The 18,363-nt window shown below is 40.8% G+C and overlaps 1 protein-coding gene and 1 pseudogene across 4 annotated transcripts in view; one reads left to right on the plus strand and one right to left on the minus strand.

Annotated features, from left to right (window-relative positions):
• The window catches only part of CRACD (capping protein inhibiting regulator of actin dynamics), a 384,229-nt gene that overhangs the window by 173,083 nt on the left and 192,783 nt on the right, over positions 1–18,363 (minus strand). The window lies entirely within an intron of this gene.
• Positions 588–15,861, plus strand: LOC309660873 (coiled-coil-helix-coiled-coil-helix domain-containing protein 2 pseudogene; annotated as a pseudogene). The gene is made up of 2 exons: positions 588–635; positions 3,715–15,861. The product of its transcript is annotated as a coiled-coil-helix-coiled-coil-helix domain-containing protein 2 pseudogene (transcript).

Consider the following 18,363-nt stretch of genomic DNA (forward strand, 5'->3'; position numbering starts at 1 on the left):
GTAACAGAAGATGACTTCTAACTCTTGGCGTAAGCTTTGTCCCCAATTCCCTCCATCCCCATATATTTCCAGTTTATTCCTCTTGTCTCCTTTTAAGATCTACTATGACGAGCCCCCAGAGGAGTTGCTATGCACATCTTTCCATATATTACTTGATCCAGTCAGGACCCAGGCTCACTGCCAGCACTTTCTACAGATATTTTACGTAATACCTTTCAGTTCTGCTCCTTCAGATACAAATCCCTCCAAATTACTCCATTCCTACCCCAGAAAAGAAAGTGTAAATCATCCTCTACTAGGAGGAGTATCTTCTCAGATCTTTCCTTTTCTTTAAGAAGCTTAAAGAGTCATTTATCCAGTGGTCAATCTTTTTTTTAAAGTATTTAACCCTTACTATGCACAACTGCTCTAAGACCTTTACAGATATTAACTCAGTTATCTTCAAAACAAGCCTGGGAAGTAGTTACTACTAACATCCCTATTTCACGGGTGAGGAACCTGAGGCCCAGAGAGATGAAATTACTTGTCTGTGTCATGGGAAACATATCTTGGAAGCTGAAGTCAGGAGCTTTGAGGGAAAAGGAGAGATGAACACTCACAATGTGTATAGGAAAGTACTTGCACAAAACACACAGGTACGAGCCCCCAGCTGGGTATCAGAGCCCCCAGATCTCTGCTGGCCAGAGTCTACAGAGAGATCTGAGTATCAAAATGACATTAATGAGGTTCAAGGTAGTCATATCATTTCCTCTGGTGATCTGCAGCTCTAGCCTTACAGTTCACAGAAAATCTGACGTGACGAAGAAACTACTTTGCTCTGAGCAGTGGCGTGAGACAGTGAGGAAGCAGAAAGTATAATCACCAATTACAAAAAGATAACAGTCTGGAATCCTTAGTATAAATACAAACACACCTTCGAACTTCATCAATCCCTGAAATAACATACTGTATCACCCTTAAAAGGAAAGGAGATTTACAACATAGCAGATGCCCCCATACATAAGGCACTGTGCTAGGCATGTAGTCCTCAGAGTTAAATTATTTAAAAGACAAGGAAATGTGCAATATAATTGAGATCATATCATTTTAAAAATGGTAAAAAAAAAAAAAAACCCCAAAATTGGAGGGTTTATTTCAGAATGTCTGTATGTTTTCAGTGGTTATTTATTCAGGAGTATAGGCCAGATTTTCACAAAACCTACTTTTGGTTCCCATCAGTAAAATCTCCAAAGGCTAATATAAAAAATTATAATCAGTAGTTTTTGAAGACCACCACAGAATATTAGGGAAATGTTAGAAGAATTGATTCTACATAAAATGAGTAAATTTTAAAAATTTAAATTAAAAAAATTCTATAAGGTGCCTCAAGTATCATTACAATTACTATAGAATTGGTCTTTGGCACTGCCTGATGAAATAAGTGAGTACTTTCTCTACAACTGTCCAAGGCTCAAAATATGTAAGTGACATCTGACTTCTAAGTTTGACAGCATCATAGTAAATGGTCAAACAGTAACTTATGCTACATTTCACTTATTTCTGAGGTAAAATTCTTCCTTTTTCCTTTTATATCATTTGCTTTTTTTCCCACTGTAGAAATACCTAACCCCAAATTCTCTAATCAGAAATATTCTAAAAGACCATAGCAAAATTCTAAAAGTATCAGTTATGATAACATCATTACCTCCAGCCTGGGCCCACAAATCTAGTTTTTAAGCTAAGTAGAGAATTTTAGAATGTTAGAATTTATTGATGGGGGGAAAAAAGTCATCCCTTTCTCTAAAATCAAGGTGGATTTGGTGGGGTTCAGTTGAGCTGGAACCAAGAGAGTTAACTGTAATTAAAGGCAAATTAAATTACAGTTTCTTGAATGGGTATTTAACTGATGGGTGACTTGGTCTACATGGTCAGCCAAGAAGGCTGATGAGGGCCTTTGTAATGCTCGGTGTCTTTTTTTTTTTTTTTAATTGGGGTATAATTGATTTACAATGTTGTGTTAGTTTCTGCTGTACAGCAAAGTGAATCTGCTATGCAAATACATATACCCACTCTTTTTTAGATTCTTTTCCCATATAGGCCATTGCAGAGTATTAAGTAGAGTTCCCTGTGCCATACAGTCGGTCCTTGTTAGTTATCCGTCTTATATATAGTAGTGTGTATGTGTCAATCCCAATCTTCCAATTTATCCCTCCCCCCATTACCCCCTGGTAATCATAAGTTTATTTTCTACATCTGTAACTCTATTTCGGTTTTGTAGATAAGTTCATTTGTAGCCTTTTTTTTTTTACATTCCACATATAAGCGATATCATATGATATTTGTCTTTCTCTGACTTACTTCACTCAGTATGAGAATCTCTAGGTCCATCCATGTTGCTGCAAATGGCATTATTTTGTTCTTTTTTATGGCTGAGTAATGCCTGTCTTTTTTTTTTTAACTTATTTTTGTCTGCATTGGGTCTTTGTTGCTGCGCGTGGGCTTTTCTCTAGTTGCGGTGAGCAGGGGCTACTCTTCGTTGCAGTGCGCAGGCTTCTCATTGCAGTGACTTGTCCTGTTGCAGAGCACGGGCTCTAGGCACGCAGGCTTCAATAGTTGTGGCGTGTGGGCTCAGTAGTTGTGGCTCGCAGGCTCTAGAGCACAGGCTCAGTACTTGTGGTGCAGGGGCTTAGTTGTTCCGCGGATGTGGGATCTTCCCGGACCAGGGCTTGAACCCATGTCCCCTGCATTAGCAGGTGGATTCTTAACCACTGCGCCACCAGGGAAGTCCTGCCTCAAGTGTCTTGAATGGGGGCAGCCACCAGATAAAATATTTGCTGCACTGGTCATATTGGGGGGGGGGGCGGGGCAGAAAGTGAACAGACAGTCTAAGAGAGGGCACCAGGGTATGGAAGCCTCAGCTCGGAGAACTTGGTGGGCTTCATGTGAGTACAGAATGGTCTCCTTCAGGTGACCTATCTGTAGAGCTGGTCGTTTGAGGACTGCTTGTAATCCAGGCAGCCTAGCACTTTGTGCTGCATGTTATATGGGCAATCACTTGGCATGAGCCCACACACATCATCCTGGAAGACATGTCAAAGTCCAGATGTCAGACAGCGCCCTTCTCATAAATTACTTGGGAAAGGCTGCTTCTTCATCAATGCCTTACTTATTACCCGGAAGGTAGAAGAACAGTAAAACCTACCTGAACTCTCCATCCAACAAACAATCCTCTTACCATGAGAAAAAAAAAGATTCTAAGTCCTAAGAACACCAATCTTTCTTCGGAGGAGTCAGAACACAGAAGCTTTTGTTAGACGTCTGCTTCGAAGTCTTAGTGTTTGGTGACATCTCAGTTATAAAAAAAAAAAATTCCCACATTCTCATTTCCAACATTAATTATACATTCCTGTCAGAAATATCTTTACATTTTAAATAAAATTTAGAAGTTTATTTTTATGATTATTTTATTACTGACTGTGGCAATTAATTATTTTTCCAGGATTAACTTTAGAAAAAACTCAGTAACTGCAACGAGGTCCACCCAACATTCGGACAGCAAACTGTGATTTAGCAACATTAATAGGGAATAAAATTTTATAAATCAGGGAAGGAGTTATACTCTTATTTACTTGATTCCCCAATTTTACTCTCAAAGTTTAGGTCTAAGATCTTTTATATCAAAAAAGCGAGTACTTAAGAAGCAGCCCGGGTCTCCTCCGAGTCTCCCTCTTCTAGACCCCGCTTCGCCGCGCATTTAAGGTGCCTCGTGGAAGCCGAAGCCGCACACCCCGCGTGGCCCCTCCGGCCAGCCAGGCACCTCAGATGAGAAGTACACCCAGGCCAGCGCCCGCAGCTCAGCCGCCCGCAGCGGCTCCACCATCTGCCGTTGGCTCCCCTGCTGCTGCTTCCCGGCAGCCAGGTCTGATGGCCCAGATGGCAGCCACTGCAGCCGGCGTGGCTGTGGGTTCTGCCATCGGCCACACTCTGGGTCATGCCCTCCCTGGTGGCTTCAGTGGAGGAAGTAATGCTGAGCCCTCAAGGCTTGACATCACTTACCAGGAGCCTCAGGGAACCCAGCCTGCACAGCAGCAGCAGAGTGGCCCGTGCTTTTTTGAGGTGAAACAGTTTTTGGAGTGTGCCCAGAACCAGGGTGACCTTAAGCTGTGTGAAGGCTTCAGCGAGGTGCTGAAAACCGTGCAGATTGGCGAACGGGTTAGCTTCATCAAGAAGTCCCAACTGGAGGCATGAAAAATCATCTCTCATGACCACTTTGGTTTAGCATTAAAAATATAATTGATAGTGAAGATGTGAAGTGTGAAGCCACCAGTTAAACCTCTCCTCGATCATTAATAGCTTTGTGCTTCAGGATTGCAGTGGAAGAGGGTATTCTCACCACATAGAAGCTCACAGAGATGGTATTGAGTTTGGGGCTGGGTGCGTGTTTGTGTGGCCTCTTAAACATGCTTTTGTTTGTGAATTAATTAGAATAAAGTGATTTTCTTTCCAAAAAAAAGCAAGTACCTAAATTTTATGAAGCACTTGAAATTCTATGCTACAACTACCATTATGAAAACCTGAGCATGTGTCTGTACATAGCCACTCGATAAACTATTTTATGATCAGTTTATGATTTGGGGGCTGTAATAACTGTCTGTCTCCCCGGAATCAACTGGATTAAGTGCACGGTCATCAACAGCAGCTATTTTTCTTGACGAATAACGCCAATTGTCATTGTGAATATATTTGTACAGATGGGGCCTAAAAGATCAAAGCAATTTTCACAATGCAGTAGAACAGAACACTTCTGCAATGCTATTAATATTCCAAAATACAATGGTCATGTAGAAGGAGTATGGCTTCGCAAAGTATTCTCTAACATTAAAGTATTTAGAATGGCATTTTAGAAGTTTACAACAGAAATTTACTTTTGTTGGGTGGTTGGGACAGTGGGGAGAGGAGGGGAGGGAGAAGAAAGAAATGTTATTTCTACTAAATTTGTTTTTTTAATGACTGCAGCTCTAGTTAGGGGTTAAGTATGTAGGCCCCAGAGATGAGAGCAGTTGGCCTGAATCCTGATCCCATGTCTTACTAGCTATGAGACATCTGCTTACCAGCCTCTGTGGAAATGGACCATCTTAAATGGTAAGATTGAGTTTATAGGAGAAAAAACAGTGGGTATCACATTTTCTTAATATTTCAGCATTTCTGTGCCATAATTTTTCACATGAAAAAACCTATATATCTGCACATACACTGCTTCAGGGATCACAGTAATTTTCATTCTTTAAGTACTGAATTAAATTAATTTATTTTCATCATCCAATAATTACTTTAGGGAATTTGTTTTCATTTTAAAAAGTACTCACTATCCGTTATTTCACGGATATAATTACATACCATTTGATGGCTGCATCATCATAATTGCTAGTTTATATAGAAGATTCTAAAAATTAAAAATCACTGGGCAAGTCAAGCAAATCTGATTCATTTTCCATTTGTCATAAGAATGCACTTCTTACATTTTCATTTCTAAACCTAAAATAATAAAAGCATACAATTTCTCTGCATTGGATTTATATGCTACACTTCCAAATGAGAAACAGAATTTCCTCTCATAGTTCATCTGGAGCATCATAAACGTCTTAGTCTGGAGTTTCTCAGAATGTGCTCTGTGGGTCAGTACCAGGTTCTTATCCAAAGACCAGTACATTTGAGAATCCACGTAAAACAACGTTAAACATGCTTCTTTACTATGGGACCTTTCAGAGTCTTTAATATGCTGATATCATTATTGTGCTCCAGAAGAGCAGAGAATACGCAGTGCTGCCCAAACTTGACTTTCTGGACATCTATCATGACTAGTGTTCCTCTGAACACACTCGGGGAAACAATGTCTTCACTATTTCTTTCAAAAGTCTTCTAGTTTCTTTAGGTACCATATATTTTATACACACTAAATTCCTCCCCTAAATTCCAGAGCACACTGCCCAGTAAACACGAGTTTACATTACTAGAGTGTACGTCTAGCAATCTTTTTTAACTGAACAGTTTCTTCTCTAAAGTATTCTGATGTTCCAGGGCTAAGAAAAGCACTGCAAAATTCCTCTTAAATTAGTAAAATTATAGGATTCAGGCAACTGCTGTGTACCATGCCTTAACACAATGCCTCACACTAAACAGACACTCAGTATACAGATGGACTGTTCCCTATTCCCTTAGAGCTAGACATGCTTTAGAAATCAGAAGTTTTCAGATTGTAGAGAGGCATATTTAAACCCCAGTGGGGTCTGTGACAGCACTTTACAATCAAATGCAGTGTTTCTGGAAAACATTTATATTCACCTTACTTTTTGCTAACAAATGAATTTGCGCCAAACTTACAAAGAACCTTTGGGAGTTTGAAAGTACAGATAAAGGGTGGTGATCTCTTTAGGCAGCACCGTCAGCCCCGTAATCACACTTGTTCTGAAAATGCAAGTTTGTTCCAATGTGATTGACATACGTTATCCCATCTACGAGAAACACTGAGTGCGGAAAACTGCACTCAGCTGAATTGAGGTGTGTAGGAATACACAAACCCCCCACACACATACACCTCAAACGTCTACCAGTTCCTGCAGATTGCCACCTGTGTTATGAGATAAACCCACGCACATGTGGTGTTACAGCTTTCTGTCCAATTTCGGGAAAGACCCCCTTCCACAGCCTCACGATAACTCACAAGTTGCAGCCGTCCGATGCTCTAGTCCACGAGAAAACTTTGTCTTTTTCAAGGTAAAGTACCATATATATTGGAGTATTGTTTTATTTCATTATCATTTAACATGTGTAAAACTGTGCTACAATTTTTATTAGGTGCCTACCCTTTTAAATAAGTCACTTACAATTTTTTGTGTTGTGCTGCTATCCCATTTTCCCATTAGCCCTTGGTTTTCACTTTGTGATTCTGCAGAGCTCATTGATTTTCAGCAATACCTATGTCATGTTATAGCAAAATTGACTGCACATGCTAAGCAGAACCTACTGAAATAGGTTTGTACTGTACTTACTAGGTCTAAGCAAGGACCAATCGTTTCTTTGGCCCTTTGTTTCTCCAAACCACATTAATTTTTCGTTTTTCTGGTTTTTCCCATTGGACTATCTCAGAACCCCCTTTTACATGTTTCACAACAATTCACAAGAGAAACCAAATAATATTGAGAAGCAGTAACAGAGGCAGATACGATTTTTCATGTGAAGTCTCAGTGTTTGGCCACATTTCTCCCACATACTATAAGACGTGTGGGTGGTGGTTCTTTTCACTGCCAATTTCTGCCACTTGAGTTTCAGAGGGTGCTGTGAATCAACGCCCGACTCTGAGCGGAGAATACTGGCAGGGGGAGCTGCCTGATACCTTGCCCTGCATATTTAGTGCAGCAGCCAAGTACCTCAACAAAGGATACCTCTACATGAGGGCTGAACACCTTAAATTCATTTCCATTCAACACATACTACTGAACACCCAACACCTGTAGGATCGGTGCAGGGCCCAGCTGGCAGCACTAATGGGTAAAACAAAAGCTTTAGGGATATCTGGGGCTGTATCAGTCAGGGTTTAATCAGAGAAACAGAACCAGCAGGAGGTGTTTTTGCACAGGCATGTGTGCATGTGCATCAGTATGTGCATGTGTGTGTGTGTGTTTGTGTGTAAAATACATTAAGAGATTTATTGCAAGAAATTGGCTTATGCCAGGTGGAGGGTGGCTAAGCAAGTTTGAAACCCATAGGGCAAGTCCTCAGGGAGGGCAGGCTGGAATTTGCTGCTGGTTCACAGGTGGAATTTCTTCTCCCAGGGAAGCCTCAGTCCTGTTTTTAAGGCTTTTCAATTCATAGACTCAGGCCCACCCAGATTATGCTGTATAATCTCCCTTGCTTAAAGTCAACTGATTATGGACTTTAATTACATACAAAACATCTGTACAGCAACAGCTCAATGAAACAATATTTGTGTTTGATTAAATAACTAGGGAGTATAGCCTAGTCCAGCTGACGCAGCAAAATGATCACACCCCACCCTCTGTCAACTTGGCACTTGTGCTCAGCTCCTCAAATCACGCTTCATTTCCACATAAAGCCAATAACAAACACATACTTCCACTGACATGACACAACTATCCTATGTACATCTGAAAACACACTAACCCGCTCCCCAGAAGAAGATGTGAAGTGCTTGGGTGGTGCTCACACTTCGCCTGTAACTTATAAACTGAGACATAGAGTTATTATTAATACATCTTACGTTAGATGATAAGGAGATAAGAAAAACATATTTGGTTAATATATATACAAACATATTCATAACAAAATAAGGAAGAAATACTCATAGCTATCATGGGTTGTTTCTGCAATGGTCATGTGGTTGTACCTGGTCTGTATAGCTATCTTCTTCCACTACCCATTCCACATTCCTTTTGCTCTCGGCAAGGACCTCAGCTGGTTGTGGTTCTTTGCCTGGTGAGTTGACTCAAACCCGCATTCCTGAAGACCTTGGTCCATTAGCTGTCCTGAACTGGGTTGTTGTAGTTTTTGATTACCGCACAGGACATGGGAATGCTAGTATGCCCTAAGGGACCTCCTCTATTCCAGAAAAACTCTTCCTTACCTCCATTATATAGTAGCAGCAATTTTCCCTTGGTAATCAGAATCAATCACTCCAGCTCATACAGCAACCCTCTTCCGTGCCTGTTGATTGAGAGGCATGAGGAGCCCAAAGGAGCCATGTGAGAGTCTCAACAACTAGTTCAGTGGAATCATTGCTGTATCTCCTAGTGGAAGCATTCCACCTATTGGAACTAAGAACTCTAGACAAGCAGAACCTAAGGTCAAGGGGACAGAAAGGAAAATTTTCCTACTGGATCACTAGGGGTAAAAGAAAATGGAGTCACTCCCATTTCCACCCACTGATTCCTGGACCTATAAGCCTGGCTATGAGAGAAACAGCACCATATATTGGATACTGACTTAGAACATATACTGCATCTGAGAGGACATTATCCCAGCCCCACGAAGTATTGCTACCTCACTGGCACTGTAACTAAGTCTTCTAAAGGCCGTCCCACCACTGTATCAAGCCAGCTGCTACAGGATGATTGGGAACATGGCAAGACTAGTGAATTCCATGAGCACGGGCCTATCAAGTTCCTTGATCAGAAGTGATGCCATGTGACCTATCATTATAGTAGAAGAGATAGTATGTAACCGCAAGGATGATAGTTTTGACAGAAGCACTGCATGCAGAGGAGGCAAAGCTGTATCCAGAATGTCTGTTCTAATAAGAACAAAGTGCTACTCCTTCCATGATGGAAGCAGTCCAATTTAATGAACTTGTACCAGGTAGCTAGATGATTACCCCAGGGAACGATGTCATACTGGGGAGTCAGTGTTGGTTTCTGGCCCTGGTGAGTGGAAGTCAATAATGCTGCTGAGCTCATCCACGTCCTCCATCCCTGACACCATGGCCATTTTGTTCATGAGCCCATTGGGCAATGACAGGGGTGGCTGGGAAAAGAGGCTGCCAGGTATCCACAGAATGGGTCATCCTATCCCTTGACTATTAAAATCCCCCTCAGGTCACTCTTTGGAGAGCAGCTACATGAGTCCCAAATAGCTTTTTTTTTTTTTAACTTTTTATTTTATATTGGAGTATAGTTGATTAACAATGTTGTATTAGTTTCAGGTGTAAGTGATATCATACGATATTTCTCTTTCTCTGTCTGCTTACTTCACTCAGTATGACAATCTCTAGGTTCACCCATGTTGCTGCAAATGGCATTATTTCATTCTTTTTAATGGCTGAGTAATACTCCATTGTACATATGTACCACATCTTCTTTATCCATTCCTCTGTCGATAGATATTTAGGTTGCTTCCATGTCTTGGCTATTGTAAACAGTGCTGCAATGAACACTGGGGTGTATGTATCCTTTCGGACCATGTTTTTCTCTGGATATATGCGCAGGAGTGGGATTGCAGGATCATATGGTAGCTCTATTTTTAGCTTTTTAAGGAACCTCCATACTGTTCTCCATAGTGGCTGTATCAATTTACATTCCCACCAACAGTGCAAGAGGGTTCCCTTTTCTCCACACTCTCTCCAGCATTTATTGTTTGTAGATTTTTTGATGATGGCCATTTTGACTAGTGTGAGGTGATATCTCATTGTAGTTTTGATTTACATTTCTCTAATAATTAGTGATGTTGAACATCTTTTCATGTCTTCTTTGGAGAAATGTCTATTTAGGTCTTCTGCCAATTTTTTGACTGGGTTGTTTGTTTTGATACTAAGCCGCATGAGCTGTTTGTAAATTTTGGAGACTAATCCCTTGTCGGTCACATCATTTGCAAATATTTTTCTCCCAATCTGTGGGCTGTCTTATCATTTTGTTTATGGTTCCCTTTGCTGTGCAAAAGCTTTGAGCTTAATTAGGTCCCATTTGTTTATTTTTGTTTTTATTTCCATTACTCTGGGAGACGGACAGAAAAAGATATTGCTGAGATTTATGTCAGAGAGTGTTCTGCCTATGTTTTCCTCTAAGAGTTTTATAGTGTCCGGTCTCACATTTAGGTCTTTAATCCATTGTGAGCTTATTTTTGTGTGTGGTGTTAAAGAATGTTCTAATTTCATTTTTTTAACATGTAGCTGTCTGGTTTTCCCAGCACCATTTATTGAAGAGACTGTCTTTCCACCATTGTATAGTCTTGCCTTGAGACACAAATATCTTAAAATCCTTCGCCCATTCAGGGAGGTCTATCAACATACTTCTTGCCCAGATCTCTCTGTCACCAATTTTCCAATCATATTCCTTCCAAGTCCCTGACCATCCTGCCGAACCACTGGCCACAACCTATGAATTGTTATAGACTTATACCTTTGGCCATTTCTCCTTACAAAAAAAAACAATCAGATGCGCTGACTGACATTCTACCCACTGGAAGGATTTCCCTTCCCCACTGTCCTTCAGGGCTGCCCTAGGATGGGGCTAGAGCATAACAGCTTTCAAGTGGTAGCTGAATATCATGCAAAACCATCAATAATGAGCCCCAATTTTTCTCTTCCTCAGTCAACTGGTCATAGGGAACTCCCCATGAGGCCATAGGTGCAAGCTGGGAGAGAGAAGGCAGTGAGCAGGGCTGGGGACCATAGGCATTTGAGCCACTTCTTCATATAATTTACTTGTGCCTTCAGGGCCTGCTTGAACCTGATTTAGTATATAGCACTTCCTTTTGATGATGGAGTGCTGCCATGCATGCCCAGCTTTATGGCTTGGTGGGTCAGACAACACCCAGGTCATAAAGGGCAACTCAGGTCACACGGTAACTTGGTGGGCCGTGGTTAAGCGTTGAGTCTCTGCTAACACCCATGGGCAAGCCAAAAGCTGTTTCTCAAAAGGACAGTTATCTACAGAGGATGGTAGGGTTTTGCTCCAAAATCCTAAGGGTGTGTGCTGTGATTCACCTATAGGGACCACCAAAGGCTCCAAACACCATTCCTATCTGCCACTTAGACTTCAAGCAGCCCTGCATCTACTGGATCATATGGTCCAAAGGGCAGAGCAGCTTGCGCGGCAGCCTGGACCTGTTGCAGAACCTTCTCTTGTTCTAGGCCCTACTCAAATGAACAGCTTTCAGCTCCCTTGGTAAATGGGCCCGAGACCCAGGTGAGGAATATGTTGCCTCCAGCATCCAAAGAAGCCAACTGGGTGCTGGACCTCTTGCTGGTGGTGGGAGGGGCCAGATGCAACAACTTATCCCTCGCCTTAAAAGGGATATATGACATGCCCCAGGCCACTGACCTCTAGAATTGTATTAATATGAAAATCCCCTGAATTTCAGTGGGATTTATTTCCCATCCTCTGGGCATGAAAAGGTTTTACCAATACGTCTAGAGTAATTGGTCTCTTCTGCTTACCATGTCCAATCATCATGTTTGCAAGGTTGTAGCCTCTGTGATATTATTATGCGTCACTTGTTTCTTTTAAAAAAAATGATTTTTAAAAGATTCAGTGGTCTCAGTTTGCTATTCTTTCAATATTGAACTGTTAACAGTTCAAGTTCAAAATCTTTATGTCTTTACATTGGTACCTTCATTAAAATGAGAGCTGGGTGGTACTGATAAACCAGAAAAGGGCCCTAAAGAATGTAATGCTTACTGAGGATTGATGAGTGGAGGATATTTAGTAACTCGTGTGACTATAATGGGTTTAACTGGAAATGACCTAAGTGGTTAGACAGCTGAAAATTCTGAGGAAAAACTGTAGTAATTATTGATAATACAGAGATTCAATTAAGATTAGTTAAATAATTAGTTACAGATTTCAGAATGACTTGATTGACTAATAATTTTTTTAAATATTTATTTATTTGGTTGCTTGGGGTCTTTAGGTGCGGCATGCGGGATTTTCGTTGGAACATGCAGGATCTTTAGTTGCAGCATGCGGGATCTAGTTCCCTGACCAGGGATCAAACCCAGGCCCCCTGCATCGGGAGCATGGAGTCTTAACCACTGACCACGAGGGAAGTCCCTGACTAATAATTTTTTAAACTTAAGGGCAGGTGCAGTTTTAGTCCCCACAGGATAAAAGGCGACTTGAGGGTCAAATTCTCAAACCTTGCCTGAGTATGTAAAATTCTTAGAGATGTAAGACAGAAGCCACTAGGTTCTACTATGTGAGCATCAATTCTTGAAAAATTTAGCAGGAATTCTCAATGGTACTATTGGGAAATGAACCAAAGTCAAAGTGACATTCATTCCAAGTGGTCTTGGAGCCACTGGGCCAAGTGCTTGTTGCTTACTGAGTCGATGACCTGTGAAATACAGACCCAAGTGGTAGCAGAATGAAACCGCTAGTGTTCAAATGGTCTAGGAAAGGAATACAACCTCACCTGGTCCTCTGTGCCTACCTATGGGTAGAGCTACTCTGATATCATTTCTGAAAACAGAAAAAAATACTGTTTTAAAAGATTTTCAAATGAAATGATATAGTCTGTCTCAGTACTCCAGGTTGGGTCAGACAGTCCGGTCAGGCTATTCTTCTTTGATCCGAACGCCATTCTTTTGCACTAATACCAAGTTTCTTTCTTTTGGCTCCTTACTCTATTCTCACTGGAGAGCACTCTGGGGGGATGAGGCAGTCCCTTGAGAATCACTGCCCCCCACCAGGTTTCTCATGTCCAGACTGAATCTTGGACAATAGCTCAGACAGGTAATAGATTCACTCTGGCAATGTCCTATTCTGGAGAGACAAAGAAGACACAACCACTATGTGTTTTGTAGAACCTTTCCATTAATTCGTGCACCAGATACTGGTAGAATAAATGACAACCTAATTCTGAGATTCCAAGGGTCAGTGATTTAAATTAACACCCATATCTTGGATGTGTTACCTCTTTGACTAGTAACCACTGGGTTCGTGTGATGTGGAATCAGGGGAAAAAACCCAAAGCTGTCCTTTGCCTTGTATGGTTGGGAATCATTTCTGTGAGGTAATCTAGGTTCTGTGGTGACAAGTGTCTTAGAAATGCAAATATTTGCCACACTGTCCAAAGCCTTCAAGGAGAGTCACAGGAGCTCTACAACAAACATCAGGAAACCTCACAAAGGTCACTCCTGAACCACAAACATTATGGCTTTAATTTTATTACCTAAACGCAGCCCTCTGGGCAAATATTTCTGCTTTTTGGGTTGTCTGTTTAGCATCACCAAGTCCAACAGTCGCTAAAACTGTTATTTTTTTGTGTGTACTATTTCGCAACAATAAAGAGAGATGCTCTTCATCTCAACAGGTCATGTGAATGTGGGGAAACAAGCCCCAGAATCTTGAAGATCTGGGTTTATTTAGTCACCGCTACCATTTTCTTGCTTCTTGGGACCTCAGTTTCCACATCTGTAAAATAAAGAGACTAAACTATATACTATCTAAAGTCCCTCCCTGTTCTAAAATTCTATGAACCATTTCTTTAAAAAGTTAGGGAAATTTAGAATGTATTCTGGCTCATAAAACCTATAACTCTTTTCATAAATTATCTATTCATTATATTCATTATATTTTCTCCATTCCTGGTTTGTCTCCTAATTACACTTGTTTTGTTACATCATGCTTATTTTGCAACATTAAGGACCTTCAGGGTTTGGAAGAGGCAATATCACAGTCTGCAAGTTGGCAAAGAGAGCCAAGTCATTCCATTTCTTTGTGTCAGAATCCAGGTTCCCAGTCCTAGGAATGACAGTGCTGATAGAGAAGGAATAGTGCCACAATTCTAGAACCTGAATCCCCAAACCTCATCACCCAACTGCCTTCCTGGGTTGGACTCAGTGAGGTTTTCTAAGAAAAGGGACTACTATGAGCCTCAACTCTGGGCAAAACATGTGGACCTGCCTTCAGACACACTTCTAAGATATCAGGGATTACATTAGCCACTCAGGGTTCTTATTAAGTTCTGAAGGGCAAAGCCAGATGGGTCCCAGACAATCTCAGATTTATGGGTCAATGATACAAATGGAGACAGCTTTAGTGGATGACCAGTTCTGCCCCAGTATATTCAGATTTTGCCAGCCTTGCATTTGCCTGTCTGTTTTTCTCAGTTGTATATTAAGGAATGTACACCCTATCTGGATTCTCACTCTACCTAATAATCCCACAACTTTATGCCCTGTCTACCAAACTCAGTCCATCTATGGAGAAGCAGTGTTATTCTATCTAGCACAGGTCAGCGCTACCTCTGCAAGAGCCCTGTTTCCATGGTGATCAGTGCAGATCTGGGATGATGACTTATCAACAAATATTGACTGCAGTCCTACTGGGTACAGAGCAGTGAGCTGGCATTGGCATATCACAGGAATTCTTGAGTTCCTGACACCAGCTAGTACTCAAAATTTAGGAGGAGAATAATTTGTTTTTCAAAAGTCACAAAGTTTTCAAGATTCTGGCCTCCTATGAGAAAAAGTTGGAGTCTTGCTAGGGGAAAACCCCCTGATAGCAGTTGATAGGGTTTTCTCTATCCAACGATCCAAAGGTTTTAGTGGTAGTGGCGACGGCGGTATATGTGTGTACTGGGGGTGAGCTGAAAAGAAGATGTAAAGTCTTCCTTCGAGGGCTTGTAAAGCCAGGGAGGTTTGGTCTAAGGGAAATCCTAAGGCCAGTGTCCTCCAAATAGTGGGTGACAGCCCATTTAGTAGACCCTGCAATCAATTTAGTGGGATTTAGAATGCTTTAAAACTCAGTAGAAAAGAAAAGAAGAGAAGAGAGTGGAGTAGAATACAAAACAGGGTGAGTACAATTTCATGAAACGTATGTTTCTAGTTTATATATGTGTGTTTATGTCTATGGGTATTTATGACTTTATACACACATATGTTCTGATATAAGATATATTTCTTGCTCTAGATCAAGTCATAAATACTTGAGAAATGCTAATAAAAAAATTAACACACTTCCCAGTAAGCTAGGCATGCATTTCAATACAAGAGTCAACAACTATTTATCGACACAAGCCATTGCATATGTGGCAGGCACTCTGGTTAAATGAGAGAAAGTAATGCATGCAAAAACAAGCTGCCAAAGTGATTAAATAAACTGCCAAAGTCAGAGCTGACGTTCATACTGCTGAAATCTCTACTCTGGCTTTGATCATTCTGCTTCTCAAGCAGCGAAACTCTATCTCAGAGTTGACCAAAATCTTCCACTTCTTAATTTAAAAAGGAAGAAAGCTTTATTAAACTTGAGTCTTTGTGGCTGTTGAGCTAGGTTTTGGAGCATAACTTTAAAACTCCTAATTTGGGGCCTAACTTTAAAAAAGGTAGTATGCTTTACCTTTTGTATATGCTTTACCTTCAATATAAAATTCCTTCAATAAAAAATTTCACACAGGAAATCAACTCTGCTTGCACTAGATTCATTTCTGCCAAATCACATCACTTTATTTTTCAAGTGCCTTTCACAGAACAATTTCAAGGAGTTGGGAGTGACGGTTAAGTCACTACTTGCTTTCCATGTCGGACTAGAGAAGCTAAGTTAGCTGAACAAGGTCAGATGCCAAGTGACTGAAGAAAACAGGTCCCCGGACTCTGAGGCTGCTCTCCAGCCACCTAGCCAGGCAGGCACTCAGATCAGAAGACAGCCTGTTGAGGAATACTCTATTCTTCTCCATCACTTTCGCGAGGATTGCCTTCCTAGACCAATATCTATCCTTTCCTAGACCAATATGAAGCACCAGGATATTAGGCAAAAGACTGAAGAAGGTCATTCTGGAACTGTTAAACAGAAGTAATGTATTAGGCTACAAATCATGTGGGAAATTTCAGAGCTTGTTGCTCAGCCCCCCAACCACATAGGATGAAGATATGAATGGATTCAAGGAATCTTTACATATACTCATGAATGATAAATTCCCAGCGGTTACAGGGGACACTTAAAAGATATTTCAAAATATGTTTGTAATGAAATGAAATTGCTAGCAGAGGGGGTAGATGCTATTTTTTCCCATAAAGAATAAGACTAGTAAACTTTGTTAAACTTTGGCTATGTGCCAGGCTTAAAGTTTTACATGGAATATCTCACAACCACCCTGTAAATTATTATTTTTCACATTTTATAAGTGAGGAAACTGAGGCTCAGAGAGGTGAAACGATTTGTCCAGTGCTACATGGCTGATAAGTGGCAGTGCTGAGATTCAAACCAAGTCTGTCTGATTCCAAATACCACGATCTTAACCATTTTGCTGCATTCCGAACGCGTGTCTTGGTGACACTACTTGACTGAGTGCTCAGTCTACATGAGGCAGATGAGCTACAGGGTCAGATACTGGGTTTGAGTCTCAATTCACTTACTAGCTATGAGACTCTGGGCAAGTTCCATAGTCTCCTAAATTTCTGTTCTATTGTCTGTAAAATACGAATAATAATACAAAGCTTACTGACTTCTAAGGATTAAATTAAATACTGCATATAAAGTATTTAGCAGAACATCAGCATGTAGTAAGTACTCAAAAAACGTTAGCAATTATAGTGCTAGTTAGTATTAAGAGATTCACTGAATTGATGAATGGGTACGTCTTGACCTTTATGTGGCATTTCTTAGTTATTACTAAAAAGAGAAAAGATGAGGAAAAGGAGAAGGGAGAGGAGAAGAGTGGGAAATAGGGGAGCCAAATGGAAGAAAGAAGAAAAAAGAGGAAAAAAGAATGTTAAGAAGTACTTAATGAGAAAAAAAGTTAAAGAACTTTAGATATTTTTCAGAGTAATTCAGATTTACTCAGAAAATGCAAATAAGGTTTCTTGATCCTGTTTCACCCCAATCCCAGAACATATTAAATCTCACTGGCACGTGGTAGTATTCTAGATAGTGAAAGTAATGTTAACCCTCTTTCAAGGTGCCTACAATTCTAGACAAACATATAAACAAGTAATGTTTGTAACATACAGATACACAGGCAATAATAGACATATATACAATTTACAATTAGAGTTCAAATAACCATGAGGTGAGGCATTCTCTTTTTTTCTAGGAGGGCTAGAAACCAACCTATATCCTAATAATAGCACTAACTCTGCAGGTCGCTGCCAGGCTCTGGGGTAAAAGGCAAACAGACACATTCCTAGAGGAACTCTCCTCCCTCCAACACAATCCAAGAGGACTCTGGAAATGGAGGCTTTAGCAGACTCTGAAAGACAACTGTCAAGATAGGGACGTGGTGTTTCAGTGAAATATAGTGCCTCTAAATAATGCACTGAGTCTTGATTGCATCTTAATTTTTAAAAATCCATGCTGATGTTTTCTCTCCAAGCAGACTGTAAGCTCCATGAGGGCAGTATTCTCTGCTTCCTTGCACCCACCCCTTATGTGACCCACCTAATTGTGGTGGAAGCAAAGAGGCACTTAATAAATATTTCCTGGCTGAGCTGTACTTCCAGCTCACTGAAACTGAGCAGATTAATTATCAAAAGTTTAAAACACAGAGTCTTTCATGCATGAGCAACACCAGGTCCCTCAAATGTGCATTTTTCCTAGTAAGGCGCCAGCTCTGAGTCAGGATGAGTTATTTCGAGAAATATTTTCTAATAACTTGAATGAAGGAAGCTCTCTGAAAACAAATCGCACTGTGCCACCCTCTGTGACGCTCCTGACTTTTCAGTGGGAAACAAATCATGCTCCTGGTCTGTCTGCAAGAAGAGCCTGCATGAGGACGATAAGCTGAGTATTCTCTAATGGGATCCCACAGCCCTGCCACTGGGAAGAAATTCCACATCTGGGGCTGCTGGGATGTTTTATTCATTTACTTATTTATTTGGGGAAGGGGGTACCACATAGAATTATCCTCAGCCTCATGGAATCCACTCTCGCATATTAT

This window comes from Balaenoptera physalus (assembly GCF_965194825.1).
Source record: "Balaenoptera physalus genome assembly, chromosome: 5".
NCBI lineage: Eukaryota > Metazoa > Chordata > Mammalia > Artiodactyla > Balaenopteridae > Balaenoptera > Balaenoptera physalus.